The sequence below is a fragment of the Diceros bicornis genome, chromosome 14, assembly GCF_020826845.1.
Source record: "Diceros bicornis minor isolate mBicDic1 chromosome 14, mDicBic1.mat.cur, whole genome shotgun sequence".
Taxonomy (NCBI): domain Eukaryota; kingdom Metazoa; phylum Chordata; class Mammalia; order Perissodactyla; family Rhinocerotidae; genus Diceros; species Diceros bicornis.
Window position 1 is genome coordinate 53360400 of NC_080753.1, and position 15536 is coordinate 53375935.

Below are 15536 nucleotides of genomic sequence, written 5' to 3' on the forward strand. Positions count from 1 at the left end.
AAGTAAAATAATCGTAGGTCTTTGCAGTAGTGTCTTAGATTCTGTGAAATGGTGTTTTGTTAGGATTACTCAACTAAGAAGAAGTGGAATCAAAATCGACGTAGGTTTGTCTGACTCAAGCTGGTGTGTGTGCCAGCACACCATGCTGCAAATTCCGTGGTCCGTATGTGCAAAGGCCATGTGATTTTCACCGAGAAAGTACGACAAGGGGAAAATGATGATTAACCTGGAGCTCGCATCATCTAATTCCATAACTGGAGAGACAACCGCGTGGGGAACTGTATGTATCATACGGGATGTTGAAAGATTAAGAAGATTTTATTTAATTATCTTCCCTTCTCTGCTGATTATAATTCATTTTTTAAAGAGGCCAAAATTTAAACTGTTGTATGGACAAGATAGAAACAAGAGTGATGCATTCTTCCCTTTTTTCTCGTGTGCTCTGGGCTGAGTGGGGTGTATTTACCTGCAGCGATCAGTGGTTGTAAGCACAGTGGCCTCTTTACGTCCTAGAGAACCACGATAAGAGACATAGGCCGACTCCCATCCCCGCATGACTGAATTCTGGGAAGTCCCCATGTGCAGGCCTGTGTGTGTTTATTGTTGTCACAATGCCCTATAGTCACCACTCCCAGGTATGAAGTGAGGTCTGTTGAATTCCACGGCTGACCTGGATTCGGAAAGGCGTGCCCAGGACCACAGGGTGGAGAAACAGCCAATACCACATTTTGCACACCCTAGATTTGATCTGCAAGGCCCCCACTTGCTGTAACAAATCTGGTCCCCAATGGGCTTTCACTACGTCATTTTCCTGAGCAGCTGATGTGAAAGCAGAGAAGCAGAGGAAGGCTGGCTGCATGGTCTGGCCTCTCGTGGGAGGCCGTGTGGAACAGCAGAAAGAGAACACTCCTGGTGATTAGAACACCCTGACAGGCCTTGGGGGGACCTATCCCCTGACCCCTGAAGGAAACCCAGTCTCAGAGGAGTTGAGTGGCTTGTCGGTGTTCACACAGCTAATCGTTGACAGCTGAGTCAGGACCAAACGCAGGTCTCTCGGGTGTTCCTTCTACCTTATCAGATCTTTAATCACTTGGGGCCGTGTTTCTCCAACAATGAGGAAAATAGAGAAGTTGACTTCTGGGAAGCTCTCCTAAGGAAATAACCTCAAATAATAACTTGAAGAAACCTGAATACACAACATTGTTCAGTGAAGCTTTATTTATGTTGCTGAAACACTAGAAACAAAGGTAAAGTTTCCACATTAGGAGATCAGTTAGGTAAATATGGTAAATACAGTTGATTCAATACTAAATAGCCATTGGAATTATGTATAGGAAGACTGTAGCAATATGGGGAATTTCTATGACATGATTATAGGTAAAGAAAAAGGATATGGAAGTATTTGTATATGATGATGACAGCCTTGTTTAAAACACACATACACACATGCCCAGAAAATTAAAGTCTGGTAGGTAGTAAGCCAAAAGTCCTAGTGATGGTTATTATGGGATTGTGGGATTATGGATTTTTTTTTCTTCTCTAAACTTTTAATTTTTAAAAATATGGTCTTAATGGGAAAAATACATTTATTTTTCAAAAGAAACAGACAATAACATGGGAAAGAATTGTCAGATTGGGTGACTCTCCAGTTCTTACATTCTGTGATTCTTTGAATCTGGGACTGTTGTCCCCAGGCGCTTGCAGACGTTTATGGGGAAGCAAAAATCAGACTAGCATTGGCCGAAGGGAAAAGGCAGTCTTCTAGGGAGTGGGAGTGGATGAAAAAGGCCTAGGAACTCTGCTTTTGTTCAAAGAGGTAATTGGATATGACTCTGAGTTTGGGGAGAAGCCATAGGCTCTTGGTTGTAGGGTGATTATTTGTAATTCTAACTTTGTACAGCCAAAACCCAAACATGGCTGGAAAGAGCTGGTGCGGAGCCATCATTTTCTGCCTTCTGAACCTGCCCCAGGGTGGGAAGGGCAGCTTTTGCTGGCTTCAGCCTTCCAAAGAAATATAGGAATGGTGCAATTGTTCCATTTCCAGTTTTCATTTCCCCTTTTCTTTGCAGGAAGTTTTCTTTTTAGGCAGACAGGTGTAGATGGTGAGTAGCTTCAGAACCCTTGTTCTGAGAAAATTCATCACCATCTGCTGGTACTTATTCCTGGGCCACAGGAATGGTGATGTTATGCAGCCAAAAGGGTGCTGGCCTCGGAGCCTGGACAGGCGACTCGTGTCCCGACATCACAGCTAATAAGCTGTGTGACCTTGGGCAAGTGACCTCACCTCTCTAAATTTATACGAGTCTCTGCCAGTTCCCACCTGGTAGATCTATTCCAATAACTCACTTTAAAAGCTTGGCACTGACTGGGCAGAATTATTTGGTGTGGTAAATATTTTTAAGTGTGTTTTATTACCATTGCTGTCATATGGTTGATTAGCTTGGTTTTTCGTTTGTTTTAATGTGTCATACAAACACACATAGCTCTCCTTTATACCAGGAAGGATTCTTCCCTTTATCTGCAAGGGAAGAGATGCATTCTGGGGGCAAAGCGGCGTGGCTGGTGTGGCTTAGTGGAAAGGCTGCTTGCCAACGGTGTATATGTGTGTGTGCGTGTGTGTTGTGTCCTTGATGGTGTGGGTTTTTTCCCTCTTAATGTCACTGCTGAGAACACAGCTGTATGGTTAGCTGCCATTACCAGCTGTCAAGCTAGTAACTGAGTGAGGTTCAGTATAATTTCTGGGCACAAATTTATCAGCACAGTGGGCGTTCGGGGTTAGCTTTTTCTGCAGGTGCCTCATGAAGTAGACTGTGCCCCACTGCACTACGGAAAGATGGAGTTTTGCCCAGGAAGAACTACTGCACTGTCAGCAGCAGATCAAAGGGATGTTCAATCCAAGCAACTCCAGGCCAGAAATTGTACTGGGACAGTTTATAGGAGGCCAAAGCGAGGGAGACAACAGAGAACGTCACCCCGTCACGCTTAAGTAATTGGCTGGGTGCAGCCACTTCTCACGCCAGTGTCTGCCCAAGACGCGCCCCCTCTGTGTGTGGTTACCCTTCCTAGAAGGTAGAGCATGTGATGTGAATAAACTGTGGGTGGAAAGTCGGTTGTTTGTGATCATAACCCTGGCAGAGGAGTTAGTGGACCCCACCAGGCCGGCATTAAGATAAAACTCAGAGAGGGTCTTGAAAGGAAAATAACTCTGTTTACTTCTCCCGTCTTTTCTGTTATCTCCCAACTCAGATTAAAATCCATGCCATATGGCAACATTAAGAAGGTGCAGTAATATCATCATCTTGTACCTTCCACAGAAGTTACATAAGCAAAGAATCAGGGACCAGCAGAGAATGAAGGAGCCAGTGGAGGCCGTGTCCACGTGGGAAGTTTTTGGGTCACCCTAGACGGAGGGGTGGCTCTTGTCTTTCCCAGCACTAATTTTACACTGGGTTTCAGTGTTTGACAGTCATTATAAATGGGAAGGGTTCCTGAGATCCAACCTACACTAGGTGGTTCTTTGTGTTCATAGACAATCCTGTTGGCTCTTCTTAGCAGAGGAAACACTTGGTGTAATGACAATGTCCTGCGTCAGCTGGGTGCTGGGCGACCCAGGTTTCGTTTTAAAGTTGCTAACACTGCATATGGATCTTTTTCTCTTTCTTTAACGTTTTTAGGAGCCAGGAAACCTTGGTGGGGTCCTGTTCCTGATACTAACTCACTTTGTGGCCTAACACAGTCTCTCAACTTTGCTGGTCTCAATTCCTCTTTATATAAAATAAGAGATCCATTTACAATGGTTCTCACGCTTGGCTGCACATTAGGAACCCCTGGGAAGGTTTTGAACATCCTGCTGATGCCCAGGCTGCACCCCAGACCAATTACATCAGAGTCTCTGAGGGTGGGAACTAGGCATTGGTATTTTTAAAACCTCCTCAAAGCTAAGGAGCTTTGTTTAAAACAGTGCTTCTCAAACTTTGATGTGACATGAACCACCTGAGCATCTTGTTAGAATGCAGATTCTGATTCCATAGGGCTGGCGTGGGGCCCGAGATGCTGCATTCCTAACAAGTTTCCAGGGGATGCCAATACCACTGGTTCAGGGACCAAGCTTTGAGTAACAAGGTTTAGATGGTACAAGGCACAAAAATTATGTTTGAAAAAATGTGGCACAAGCAATATACTACGGAAGTGAGCACAGAAGAAGCAGCAGTTGTTCTGGCAGAGGAAATCAGGGTTGCTGCACAGAAGAGGTGGCATTTAAGAGACCCTTGAACAATAAGGAGGCTTTGGGCAGAATATGAATGTGTCCTAGTCAGAGAAACAGAACCAATAGGGTATGTATGTGTGTGTGTGTATGTATATATATATATATAGAGAGAGAGAGATTTAAGAAATGGTTTATGCGATTGTAGATGCTGGCAGGTCTGGAATCTGCAGGGCAGGACAGCAGGCTGGAGACCCAGAGAAGAGTCAGTGTTGCAGTTCAAGTCTGAAGGCAGTCTGCTGGCAGAATTCCCTCTTCTTTAGGGGAGATCAGTCTTTTTCTGTTAAGGCCTTCAACTAGTTGGATGAGGCCCACCCACGTTAGGGAGAATAATCTGCTTTACTCAGAGTCTGCTGATTTACATGTTAATCTCATCTAAAAAATACTTTCCTAGAAGCATTTAGAATAATGTTTGACCAAATGTCTGGGAACCATGGCCTAGCCAAGTTGACACATAAAATTAACCATCACAGTAGGGGAAAGGGTATCCCAGTTTCCTTTGGCCTCTGTAAACTCTAGAATTCCAGCTGGAGAGGGAGGAGCTTGTGGTCCAAGGGAGCAAGAATGATTTCTGGGCACTTCATCTTTGCTGCTGATGTTCCGACAAGTCTTTGTTCTGCTGTAAATGTAGAAGAGCCAGACTTCACGAGCCTCAGAATCGGCGTCGGCTCAGCTGTGGGTCTGTCGGTCCACCGTTGCCTCTGCCCCTGCCCATGTGTGGACACTGGAGCCCAGCCCAGTGTCTGGATCCTTGCGGTTGCCTGGCTCCATGTCCAGGGGAAATGGACTAACAGGGAAAATCAGGTCTGGAGGAAAATCATGTGTGGTGCTCTGGAGCAGACACTCTGCCTCACTCCCTCGTGATTTGAATCACCTGGAAAAGGGAAGCTGAGTGGGGGCAAAAACACCAGAATATCTATAGGCGAGGAGCACGCTGTAGTGGGGAGGGCGTCTAACGTTTTCTGACCCACAGGATGAAATACATTTTACATCATGGCCCAATAAATATGTAACTATAAATACATAGATATAGATAACATGTGTGTGCATGCATAAATAAAATTGGAAAAAGTTTATGATCTGGCACTTAGCCTTATTTCATTGGCATATGATGCACTATGATATTTTCTATTCTCTTCTATTTCATTAAGAAGAAAAGCTGGTCCTGTCCCACTGAACCAATTTCACAGTTCTTTTTTTGTGTGTGAGGAAGATCAGCCCTGAGCTAACATCCATGCCAATCCTCCTCTTTTTGCTGAGGAAGACCGGCTCTGAGCTAACGTCTTTTGCCAATCCTCCTCCTTTTTTTCCCCGAAAGCCCCAGTAGATAGTTGTATGTCATAGTTGCACATCCTGCTAGTTGCTGTATGTGGGATGCGGCCTCAGCATGGCCGGAGAGGCGGTGCGTCAGTGCGCGCCCGGGATCCGAACCCGGGCCACCAGTAGCGGAGTGTGCGCACTTAACCGCTAAGCCACGGGGCTGGCCCCTGATTCCACAATTCTTGATGGATGGATTCCTGCTGTGAAAATGAGACCCAAACCATGGTGGAGTGGGAAGACCTTGGAGAGTCTTGTGATCTGAAGCCGCACCGTCCAGGAAAGCTTTCTGTGGTGATGGAAATGTTCTGTTCTGCACCCTCCACTGTGGGAGCCGCTGGCCTGGGTGGCTATTGAGCACGTGAGATGTGGCCAGTGCAAAAAGGAACTGAATTTTAAATTTTGTTCCATTGTAATTAATTTAAATGCAAGTAGCCGCTGGTGGCTCCCGTGGTGGACAGCACGGATCTGGGGTACTGCCCTCCCTCTGCCTAGCTGTGTGGCAGTGAGCCCCGACCCTACCACACCCCGTCCCACACCCCAGGCCTCAGGTGCAGCATCTGTAACTGGGAGACTGGACTCGGTGATCTGCGCAGTGCTGCCAGCTCCTCCTTTCTGGATTCTGGTGGTCAGGAAAGCCAAGCTTAATGCTTACATGGGGCATAGAGTTAATTAAGTGCCTGGGGCGGTGTTACAGATAATGCACTTTGCATTTTTAAACGCTCTGTAAGAAACCTTTCCCTTCTTCCCTTTCAGTTGCTTAATTTGTCACCTGTGTGACTTGACAGTTTGGAAAGAGAGATGCTTTCTGCTTAATGAAATCTTCGTAGCCCATCTTCAGAAGCCGCCGAGCTCCATGGGTTGGCATTTGCAACCTGAACAGGAGGTGCTTTGCTGTCATCAGTTAGCTGTTCTCTTCTCCAGTAGAGGAAACCTTTCTCCAGACAGGTGTCATGGCCCAAAGGGAGGCAACAGTGGGAATTCGAGTGCAAACCATCCGGGTGGGTTTGATTTGCTTTTGTTGTATGTAGTTTGCAAAACTAGTGATTCCCTTGGAGGTTTGGAGGACAGAATCTGTTTACATCTCAGCAGTTAGAATGGAGAAGACCCGTGGTTTCCCTAACCTTGGGCCCTGCTGGAAAAATTAAGGGACCCAGGAAAGGATTTCTTCCTCACTCTCCAGAAAGTTCTGGTAACAAGAGTCAACCTTGACCGAGGTGGGGTTTGGCAGGGCACATACCCAGCTTATTTTACTTTTCAGAAAGCAATTTCTTCTCCCAGGCCCTCACAGTTGACCGGGCTGAAGGGGAGCTGGGTGAGCTCAGCTGATTTGTGCTGAAACCAGAAGTGATCTGAAATGTTCTGCCAATTCATCTTGGCTCTGATGGGAGAGGTAGAAAGAGCGATAGAAATTCTAGGAAGAGCCCTAATTCATGACATTCAGAAACTGAGAACAAAATAACCAGCCCTAGATTGGAATTAAATGGCCCCGGGCTGCTAGGAGCATTTAGTCGTGCGCCGCATAACGCCAGAGCGCATGAGCGCATGTACGGCAGCGGTCCCATAAGATTAGTCTCATACAGCCTCTGTGTGTAGTAGGCTAGACCATCTAGGTCTGTGTAAGCATGCTCTATGTTCACACAACGACGAAATCCCCAAATGATGCAGGTCTCAGACTGTATCCCCGTCGTTAAGTGAAGCATGACTATATCTTGTTTACTTCTGTTTTCTTGGTGTATAGACAATGAAAGGAGTTTTGAAAATAGTGCAGTGATAGCATTAAAGATGAGCTATGTCAGATTCCCCTACACGTAAATGCAACCCCCTTTGTTAAAAGTACAGTATTTGTCATGTGCCAGGCATGTCACTTAATGCTTACCACCACACTCTAAGGAAGGAATTCTCTTCGTTTACAGATGGAGAAAGAGAGAAGTTAAGTAACTTGCCCAATGTTACACAGCTAGAACTGGCAGTCAAAACCCAAACCTGATGCTCAGGCTATTAAACTGCTCTGCTGCCTCTCAGCTTTAGGCCTGACAAGCTGACGGTGGCCTGCGGTGCCCCAGGGTGTTGGTGACTCATTGTGCCATCCTTGGTACACACGGATGGTTCATGAGGCACATGTTGGCATCCTTGGTGCCCATCACTCTGAGAGGTGGGAATGCCGGTCCTCTGCTCGTTGGCTTTCTTGATGGAGGCTGAGCCTGGCTCGTGTGTGTCCTGGCAAGAGCTGAGTTGAGCGCGAGGTGGAGTGATGGAGAGGGAGCCTTCTTTCTCTCTGAAGTCAGAGCGGGGGAATTCACAGTGAGGCAGCCAGTGTACCCCGTGCATAGCAGATAAAGGAAAAAAACAACAGCACACCACTTAGAGACTCAGCTGACAGGAAACAGCTGCTGAAGGAGGAATGGACAACGTGGGGGCAGGGTGGTAGCGCTCTGCTCCGGAGAGTGGAAGGTGTGAGCTGACAGTGGACGGAGAAACAAGGGGGAGGCTGCACTGGAGCCATCACAGCTGTGCTAGCTGACTCGGGAGAGCAGGATGCTTCAGACGGCATCGTGGCAAGGGTCTGCGCAGGGCTGGGCCCGTGAGGGCAGACGCCTCCCATCCCTTCTGACCTGGGGCATCCTCCCTCCTCCCCAGCTGCACTGGCTCAGGGACACGATGAAGAGACAGCCTCCTCTGCCTCCTGTCCACCTTGCCTTTGATGCACGAAACCCTGATCTGATCTATTGGGGACCATTGTGGCTGTCCCTCCGGCTTTTCTTCCCACCACTCCATGTCACTTCTTACAAGAAATCACATCAGAAACGCTCCCTCCTCCCCGTCTCAATTCACTTCTTTTGCTCGAGGGGCAGTGAGATCTTTTTCTGACTGCCTTAGTGATGACGACTAGGACAGTCTCACCCTCACAAAGCAGTTTTGTATCACCTCATTTTTATCCTCGCAACAACTCTATAATGCAGGGGTTAACACCATTTTATAGAGGTGGAAAATGGGGCTCAGAGAGTTTAGGTCACTTGTTGAAGGTCACACAGCTAATCAGGAGGGTCCGTGACTGAAGTCAAGATCAGTCTGACTTCTCCGTCACACCAGATCGCCTTACGAGTTCAGTAGGGAGCATTATTGATTACATCTCTGTTTCAAAGGAGTTTGAAAATGGTTTATAAGATGATATATAATACAAAGAGTGTTTTTAAAAATTATGGATGAGGAAGAAAAGGCCAATGGACTAGGAAACAATCAATCAGATTTGGATTTTAATTGCCCTGAGTTCAAGCATCCTTTGGGGTAAGCTGAGACCTCTAGGCTTGTAGGATGGACAGGCTGACAGGAAGGAGTGAAATCACGCTTTTGAACGGCTAACCCCAGCTTGAGCTCCAGGAATCGTATCGGGAACCTCTGCTGTTGCCTGGATAGAAAATGCTTCTCGGTTTCAACTGAAGGCTGTCGCTGAAGTAGCCCAAGCGAATGATTTAGGAGCTCTGAAAACAGAGCCAGTGACCGCTCCATGTTCATTTTTCTTGCCAGAACAGGCTGGCAGCCACTTCCAGAGAACATAAGGTATAGAGAATAGTTTAGAACTACACTGAGGATGTCATCTTACTCTGAATCACATCCAGCTGCAGGAATTTGGTATAGATGGTTGTGAACACTTAGTGGGAAATACCCGATCTCCATCAGTAATTGGTAATGCTTCTGGCACAGGAGAAGTACCAAGTGTGGCATTATCCAGGCCCAGGCTCTAGTCCCAGCTCTGTCATTCCCTGGGCATGTGACGTTTTCTCTGCATCAGTTTCTCAAAATGTTTCTGAGGACCCTGGGTTGAGGGTGGACAAGGGGCTTGTTAAAAATGGAGACTCTTAGGCACCACCCTGTGATATCGGGTGTTCCTGGTGGATGGGTGAATTCCTTTGTTGGCTCTCTGCTGGTGGCAGGCTTATTAATCATCATCCGCAAACATTTATCGAGCACCTGCTATCTGTTGGACGCAGTTTTACATGCTGTAGAACTTTCTAGAACCATGCCTCCATTTTAGACTCCGGAAAATTACAGCAGGGCCAGGTTGCCTCTCCAGTCCCTGTCAGGTGCTCATTTGTTTCTGGCAAATGTGACTCACAGTCCACAGCGGGGAGCGGGTCTGGGAAGGTCAGGCTCCCCTGGCAGTCTTCCACTTCCCATGTCGGGCACACGTGGCTTTGGTCTGCACAGCTGTATAAGCATTGCCCCTTTGCCTCATGTTTATGATAGAAGGCACCATCTTTGATTGTCCCATGTGAGCCACTAATGTCACCTGTTAGTTATGGGAACAGGGAGGAGCAGGAATGTTCCCCCATATGTCAGCAGAATGAGTGCCCCTGCAAAGGATTTCCCAAACTCCTCTGTTCAGGTGCCCCAGAGTGGGGGAGTGGCATGGTTCAACCCCTCCTGCAGGGATAATCAATTCTCTTTGAGGTCTCTTGTTCTTATTTGAAAAATTAGTGTGAGCTTTTCGTTCTACTCAATAATGTCCCTGTGAGGAATGAATAAAATGAAAGCTTTTATTCCCACGAGGCTACCGTCCTGCCCGGCGTGTGTGGGGAGGGGATGCAGGTGCCCCAGTTTATGAAGCTCAGCTCTAGGAGGCTACACAGCAGGACCTAACGTTCTGTTCAGGATTGATCATCTGCAGTGAGAGAGCCATTGAGATCTGTCTATGTATTTATTTAGATTCTTGCTTTATTCTAGAAAGAGTTAGAGGTGGCTGCAATGAGTAGTTTAAAAATTAACCTGTATTTAATGGGCAAAATAAAGTGGAATAAATCTGATCTGTAGTCACGACAAGCTAAAACACTCTGTGAGAAGCCTCACTTCCTCTCCACCATCTGGGATCTTGCTGAGAGGTAGAGTGGTTGTGCTTTGGGCCACCTCTGGGACCCACGTCCATCATGGGATGAGGACTTCCCCGGGACTGAGCAGGACTGAACGAGGAGGGTCCCCAGCCCTGCACGCCTGCTGTACCAAAATCATGCCCAGCAATATTTTAAATAATTAGCAGTAGTCAAGCTAGAGGAATGGTTCTGCTAAATTCCCGTACAGTCTGTTTGAGAGTGCTGTCCACGGAGGGCTGACCAGGCAGATGTTCAGCTCCGATTGACTGGGCACTCAGGTGAGAGTGCTCCTCCCTTTTAGCAGGATTCCAGCAGGTGGGGGTACAAACACGGAAGTGCAGGAAGAATACGGGGCACTTGGACCTCCTGCGCCCTTCCTGATCTAATGTGGCTCTTTGTGTGGGTGTCTGTGATGAATTTGGCTGAGGCATTTCTTCCTCTTCTGCGTGGGCTTCCTCGGTCCAAACAGAACGTCCGGTGGCCTGTACAGGGCCCTGCTGACTGGCAGTAGCAGGAGTTCTGGTTTGCTGCTGTTTTAGCTTAATGATACCCCTTTCCCTGTGGTTTCAGACATTTCCCTATCAATCTGTCAATCTTTGGTGAGATATCATGAGAATTTTTGCTTTAGAATAACATATGTCACATCTCGGGTGTTTCTACAGCCAAATTCAGACCAGAGATGAGGGGACTTTCCCTCCCACTCGTAGTGGCCGCCCTGCCCGAGACGGTTCAACATGACTCCTGTGAGCCTGGAGTTGGCTTCCTTCTCAGGAAACAAAACCTCCGATGGGTGTCTGGAATTACCAAGGTGATTTAGTGATAGAGACTTCTGGAAGAACCAACCTGAGCGTAAAACTCAGTCCAGATCAGGTCGGAAACCTGACCCGCCTCTCACCTCTCGGGTGTATCCACTCACTGCCAAGCTTTCCGAATCCTTAGGAGGCATGTGCTTCTGTGGGGACAGGAGCCTTGGTGGGGGGCAGGGCAGAGGGCCGTGTGTGTGTGCAGAGCCCCAATGTGACAGGCACACATGCAGAGAGATTTAGATTAGAGGGCCTCAGATGACTAAACCCTCAGTTCTAGCGGGAGCCGCAGTATAAAATGGTATAAAACCTCATCCAAATGCATTTATAATCTATTTGAGATTTTTCATATCAGGACAGCCAGAGGTTTGCTGTGAGTGACAGCCAGAGGAGGAAGCCAAGGTCCTGGGGTCTGAAGTAGCCCTCCCCCACCACCCCCCTGACTCCTGCTCTGGTAATCCCATGTGCGGCCGCCTCTGTCTCCCTCTTGCCACCCACAGAAGGATTGGGAAGCGTTGGCGTCAGTCCCAGCTGTCAGCAGTGGCCTCGGTCTGTGGGAGGTGGAGCGTGGACTCCTGCAGTGGAGAGGGGTGTTTCTGCTCCGTGGGTGATGTGTGAGTGTGAGCACACGTGTGCACGTGGACGGGCATTGTGCTATTGCTCATTCTAAGGAGCCAGTGGGTAGTGTGGAAATGTGCCTTCTGTTGGTTTCTTGTTTTCTTGGTTTCTTTTTGGTGGTTTTAAAAGAAGTAGTCACTGAAAAGCCAGGAAGCAGGATTTGGGGACGTGCCAGTGAGCAAGAAGCCCCTCTAGTGTCCTGTATCTCTTGCTCTTCAGTCCAACAAGGGTGCGTTGTTGTATTATGCGTGCGTCTCTGCAGGGCTGTCTATGAGAAAGAGACATTGGCCTTGCTGGTTCCAGCTAGCTGCTTCTATCAGCTCGATGGGCTTGTATTAGTTTCCTGAGCCTGCTGTAACAAAGTACCACAAACTGGGTGGAGGCTTAAACAAGAGAAATTAATTCTCACAGTTCTGGAGGCCAGAAGGCTGAGATCAAGGCTGGTTCCTTCTGAGGGCTGAGGGAAAATCTGTTCCAGGCCTCTCCTCTACCTTCTGGTGGTGTGCTGGCCATCTTTGTCGTTTCTTGGCTTATAGAAGCATCACCCCATCTCTGCTTTCATGTTCAATGGTGTTCTCCCTGTGTGCGTGTCTGTCTCTGTGCCTACACGTCCCCTTTTTATAAGGACCAGTCATAGTGGATTAAGGCCCACCTAAATACCTCATTTTAACTTGATCCTCTGTGAAGACCTCGTTTCCAAATAAAGTCACATCCACAGGTACTAGGGATTAGGACTTCAACACCGTTTGTGGAGGAGTGGGCACAGTTCAACCCATAATAGTGGTGAAAGGGGGTTTTGTGCTCACCTGATGTGAGAGGCCTGGGAGCATAGGTTATGGAGTCCGAAGGCCTGGGATTGAAAGCTGCCACTTACTAGCTGTGTGTCTTCAGGCAAGTTGCTTCCATATCAGTAAAATGGGCAAATTGAAAAAAAAAAAAAAGTTGAATTGAGAGGAGTAAGGATGTTACCACCTGAATTTCTAGATGTATACATCTTCAAATGACTAAATAATTGTCCCCTCCAGGAATCTGCAAGGATCCCTTGTGTTCTGAATACTGAAAAAAATTTATCTTTGAAACTAGATTTATGCATTTAACAAACATTTATTCAAGCCTTGCTGTGCACAAAACACTTCGCAAGGTGCTAAGGTGTCTAAAAAAGACCGCTGATGTAATATCTCTGGTTTCAAGGAGCTTGCAGCCTCGTGAAACACACAGACATAAAGTGATGCTGTCATAGGTCGTAACAGGCATTGTGCAAAGTGCTCACCTGGATTAACCCACGTAGTCCTCAGAATAATCTGATGGATAGATACAGGGCCATGGTCCTTAATCCTCCATTCTGAATCCAAAGAGAAATAAAAAAACTGACTCCGAAAATTGAATTTTTTCTTTGGTGCAAGCTCATTTGATTACAGAATCTGAGCTGAACTGATGTGAGGCAATTTGTTGTTACATTTTTTTTTTCCCCACATCATGTAAATGTTCACACATTTCTCTGTAGAAAAATGCTGAAGGTGATGTGTAGCATTCAGTAAATGTACCTTTCTAAAGGTACATTTCTAAAATGTACCTTTCTAAAGGCAACATTCATGTTGCCTTTCTAAAATCTGGGAAATTCTAACTCGCATCCGGGCCCCAGAGATTTTGGAAAAGAGGATGGTGGGCCTGTACAGTCTGATGTTTTACAGACAAGGAACACCAAGGTCCAGAGGAGTGAAACCGTGTGCTCAGGTCTCAGAGCTTCAGAGGGATGGAATCAGCCCTCAGAGCCGGCACCCTGGCTCCAGGGCCCCAAGCTTAGTCAGTGGGTGACTCTGAGGTGGAGGATGGGGACTGAGGGCAGACATCTTACCTGTCATCTGACCCGTAGAGCCCTGCCATTCCTGGCCTCGTGTCTTTAGACTCCTTTAATTTGGAACATTTCCGCAGGCTCTCTTTGTCATCAAGAGTGAAGACGCTAACTCTGCATGCTTGGGTCAGCCAACCCTACTGGTATTCATTAAGCCTGTTTTGCTTACAAGTCACAGAAACCAGCTCCAGGAGGAGGCATAAAGGAGACAGGGGTGGGTGGGTGAGGGTACAGGAATCTCCCCAGACGGTACTGTGGCTCAGCCTCGAGAAGGATTAGAACCAGGGAATCTTCTCCCATGTCTCCCATCTGGGCTTCTCTCTTTGACCACTGACTTGCTGTTTCCCAGCCCACACAGTAGAAAACAGCTACTACCGCTGAAACCTGGCTTTAGACCTGCTCAATTTAAGACAGCAGCCAGACTGAGCTAGAGGCTCTTCAATCCAATCCAAATCCCCTGTGTCTGCTTCCCTTCTGTGTGTGAGGATGAAGAATGGGGGTGGCGGTGGGGGTCTGGTTAAAGAAAATACGGCATGTAGGCGCCCTCCATTCAGTGTGGATCTGACCCAGCGTTATCGGTCTTGCTGACCTTAACCCGGCATCTGGTGCGTCTTTGGGGTGAGCGTTCCCCTGGCCTTGGTTCTTACTGCTTGGGTCTGTTGCCTTCTGTTCCCTCTGCTGATCGGCGGTGGGATAACACATCGCTGGGAGGACAGTGCGGCCCGTTTGCTTGGGGTCGTGGCAAGCTGCTTGGCCTTTGGCTGCCCCTGCTCCCAAGCTACTGGCTTCAAATTGATGGGCCTGGAGCCACCACACCACCACCTGCTTGACAACTATTTGGAGGGCTTTGCTGATGAAGTCCTAAGACGCCTGCAGAGCAACGCTGCATTTATCAGGGTGCCCTGGACTTGACCCTGTGTGCTCCATGACCTCCTGTTCATCGTGACTGAACTGCTGGCTACTCCTCCCTGGCCTCACCAGGCCCAGTGACACAGCCAGGCTGCTCGCCGGCTCAGGCCTCCATGTTGCTTGTCTGTTCCCTTCTCTCAGGCCCAAGGGTCTTGGCTGAGGGCCATGGATTACGGCCTGGTCAGTGTCAGAGGCCAGGATAGTCTGGCAGTGGAAAAGAGGCCTTCAAATCCAGACTTACTCTGGGCAAGTCATTTAACTTCCCTGTGGGCCTCTTTCCTCTTCTGTCTCCTGAGGGGAATGGACCAGATGTTCTTTCAGGGCTCTTCTGATTCTGAGAAATTCTGTGATGTCCATCAAGAACTCTGGCAGGAGTTGCCAAGCGAGTACAAAGAATGAGCATCACAGTTGATAGAGAGGAGGGCGTCTATGTCTAATCGGGCCAGCCGCAGGTGAGAGCCTCTCTAACATCATGGGTTAGGGAACCTTAACAAGGACCATCCCAAGGCAGCTGTGGTCTGGGATTCCTGGACCTTATCCTGAGTCGGTTTACTCATTGTGCAGGCCTGAGACTGTTAGCCTTAGAAAGGCCTGCTTGCAAGGTTGACCCTTGGCTGGCATCTGGGAGCTAGACTGTACACAGTTCCCTACACCAACATAAAACTTCCCCTATGTGATAAGTGTGGCTCACTGTGCCTAAAGTGCTTGTGCAAACAGTATGGCTTATATTGAACATTTGGTATCCTTCTGTGAGTCTGGAATTTTGGTACCAGGCAGAGAGTGCCTGTGTGACCAGCCTATGATAAAAACCCTGGACACTAAGTCTCTAATGGGCTTCCCTGGTTGATGACACTTCACACCTGTGGTCACAGTTCGATGCTGGAGAAATTGAGCACATCTTATGT

The 15536-nt window shown here is 47.8% G+C and overlaps 1 protein-coding gene across 1 annotated transcript in view; it reads left to right on the forward strand.

Annotated features, from left to right (window-relative positions):
* Positions 1 to 15536, forward strand: part of GFOD1 (Gfo/Idh/MocA-like oxidoreductase domain containing 1) — a 108788-nt gene that overhangs the window by 15530 nt on the left and 77722 nt on the right. The window lies entirely within an intron of this gene.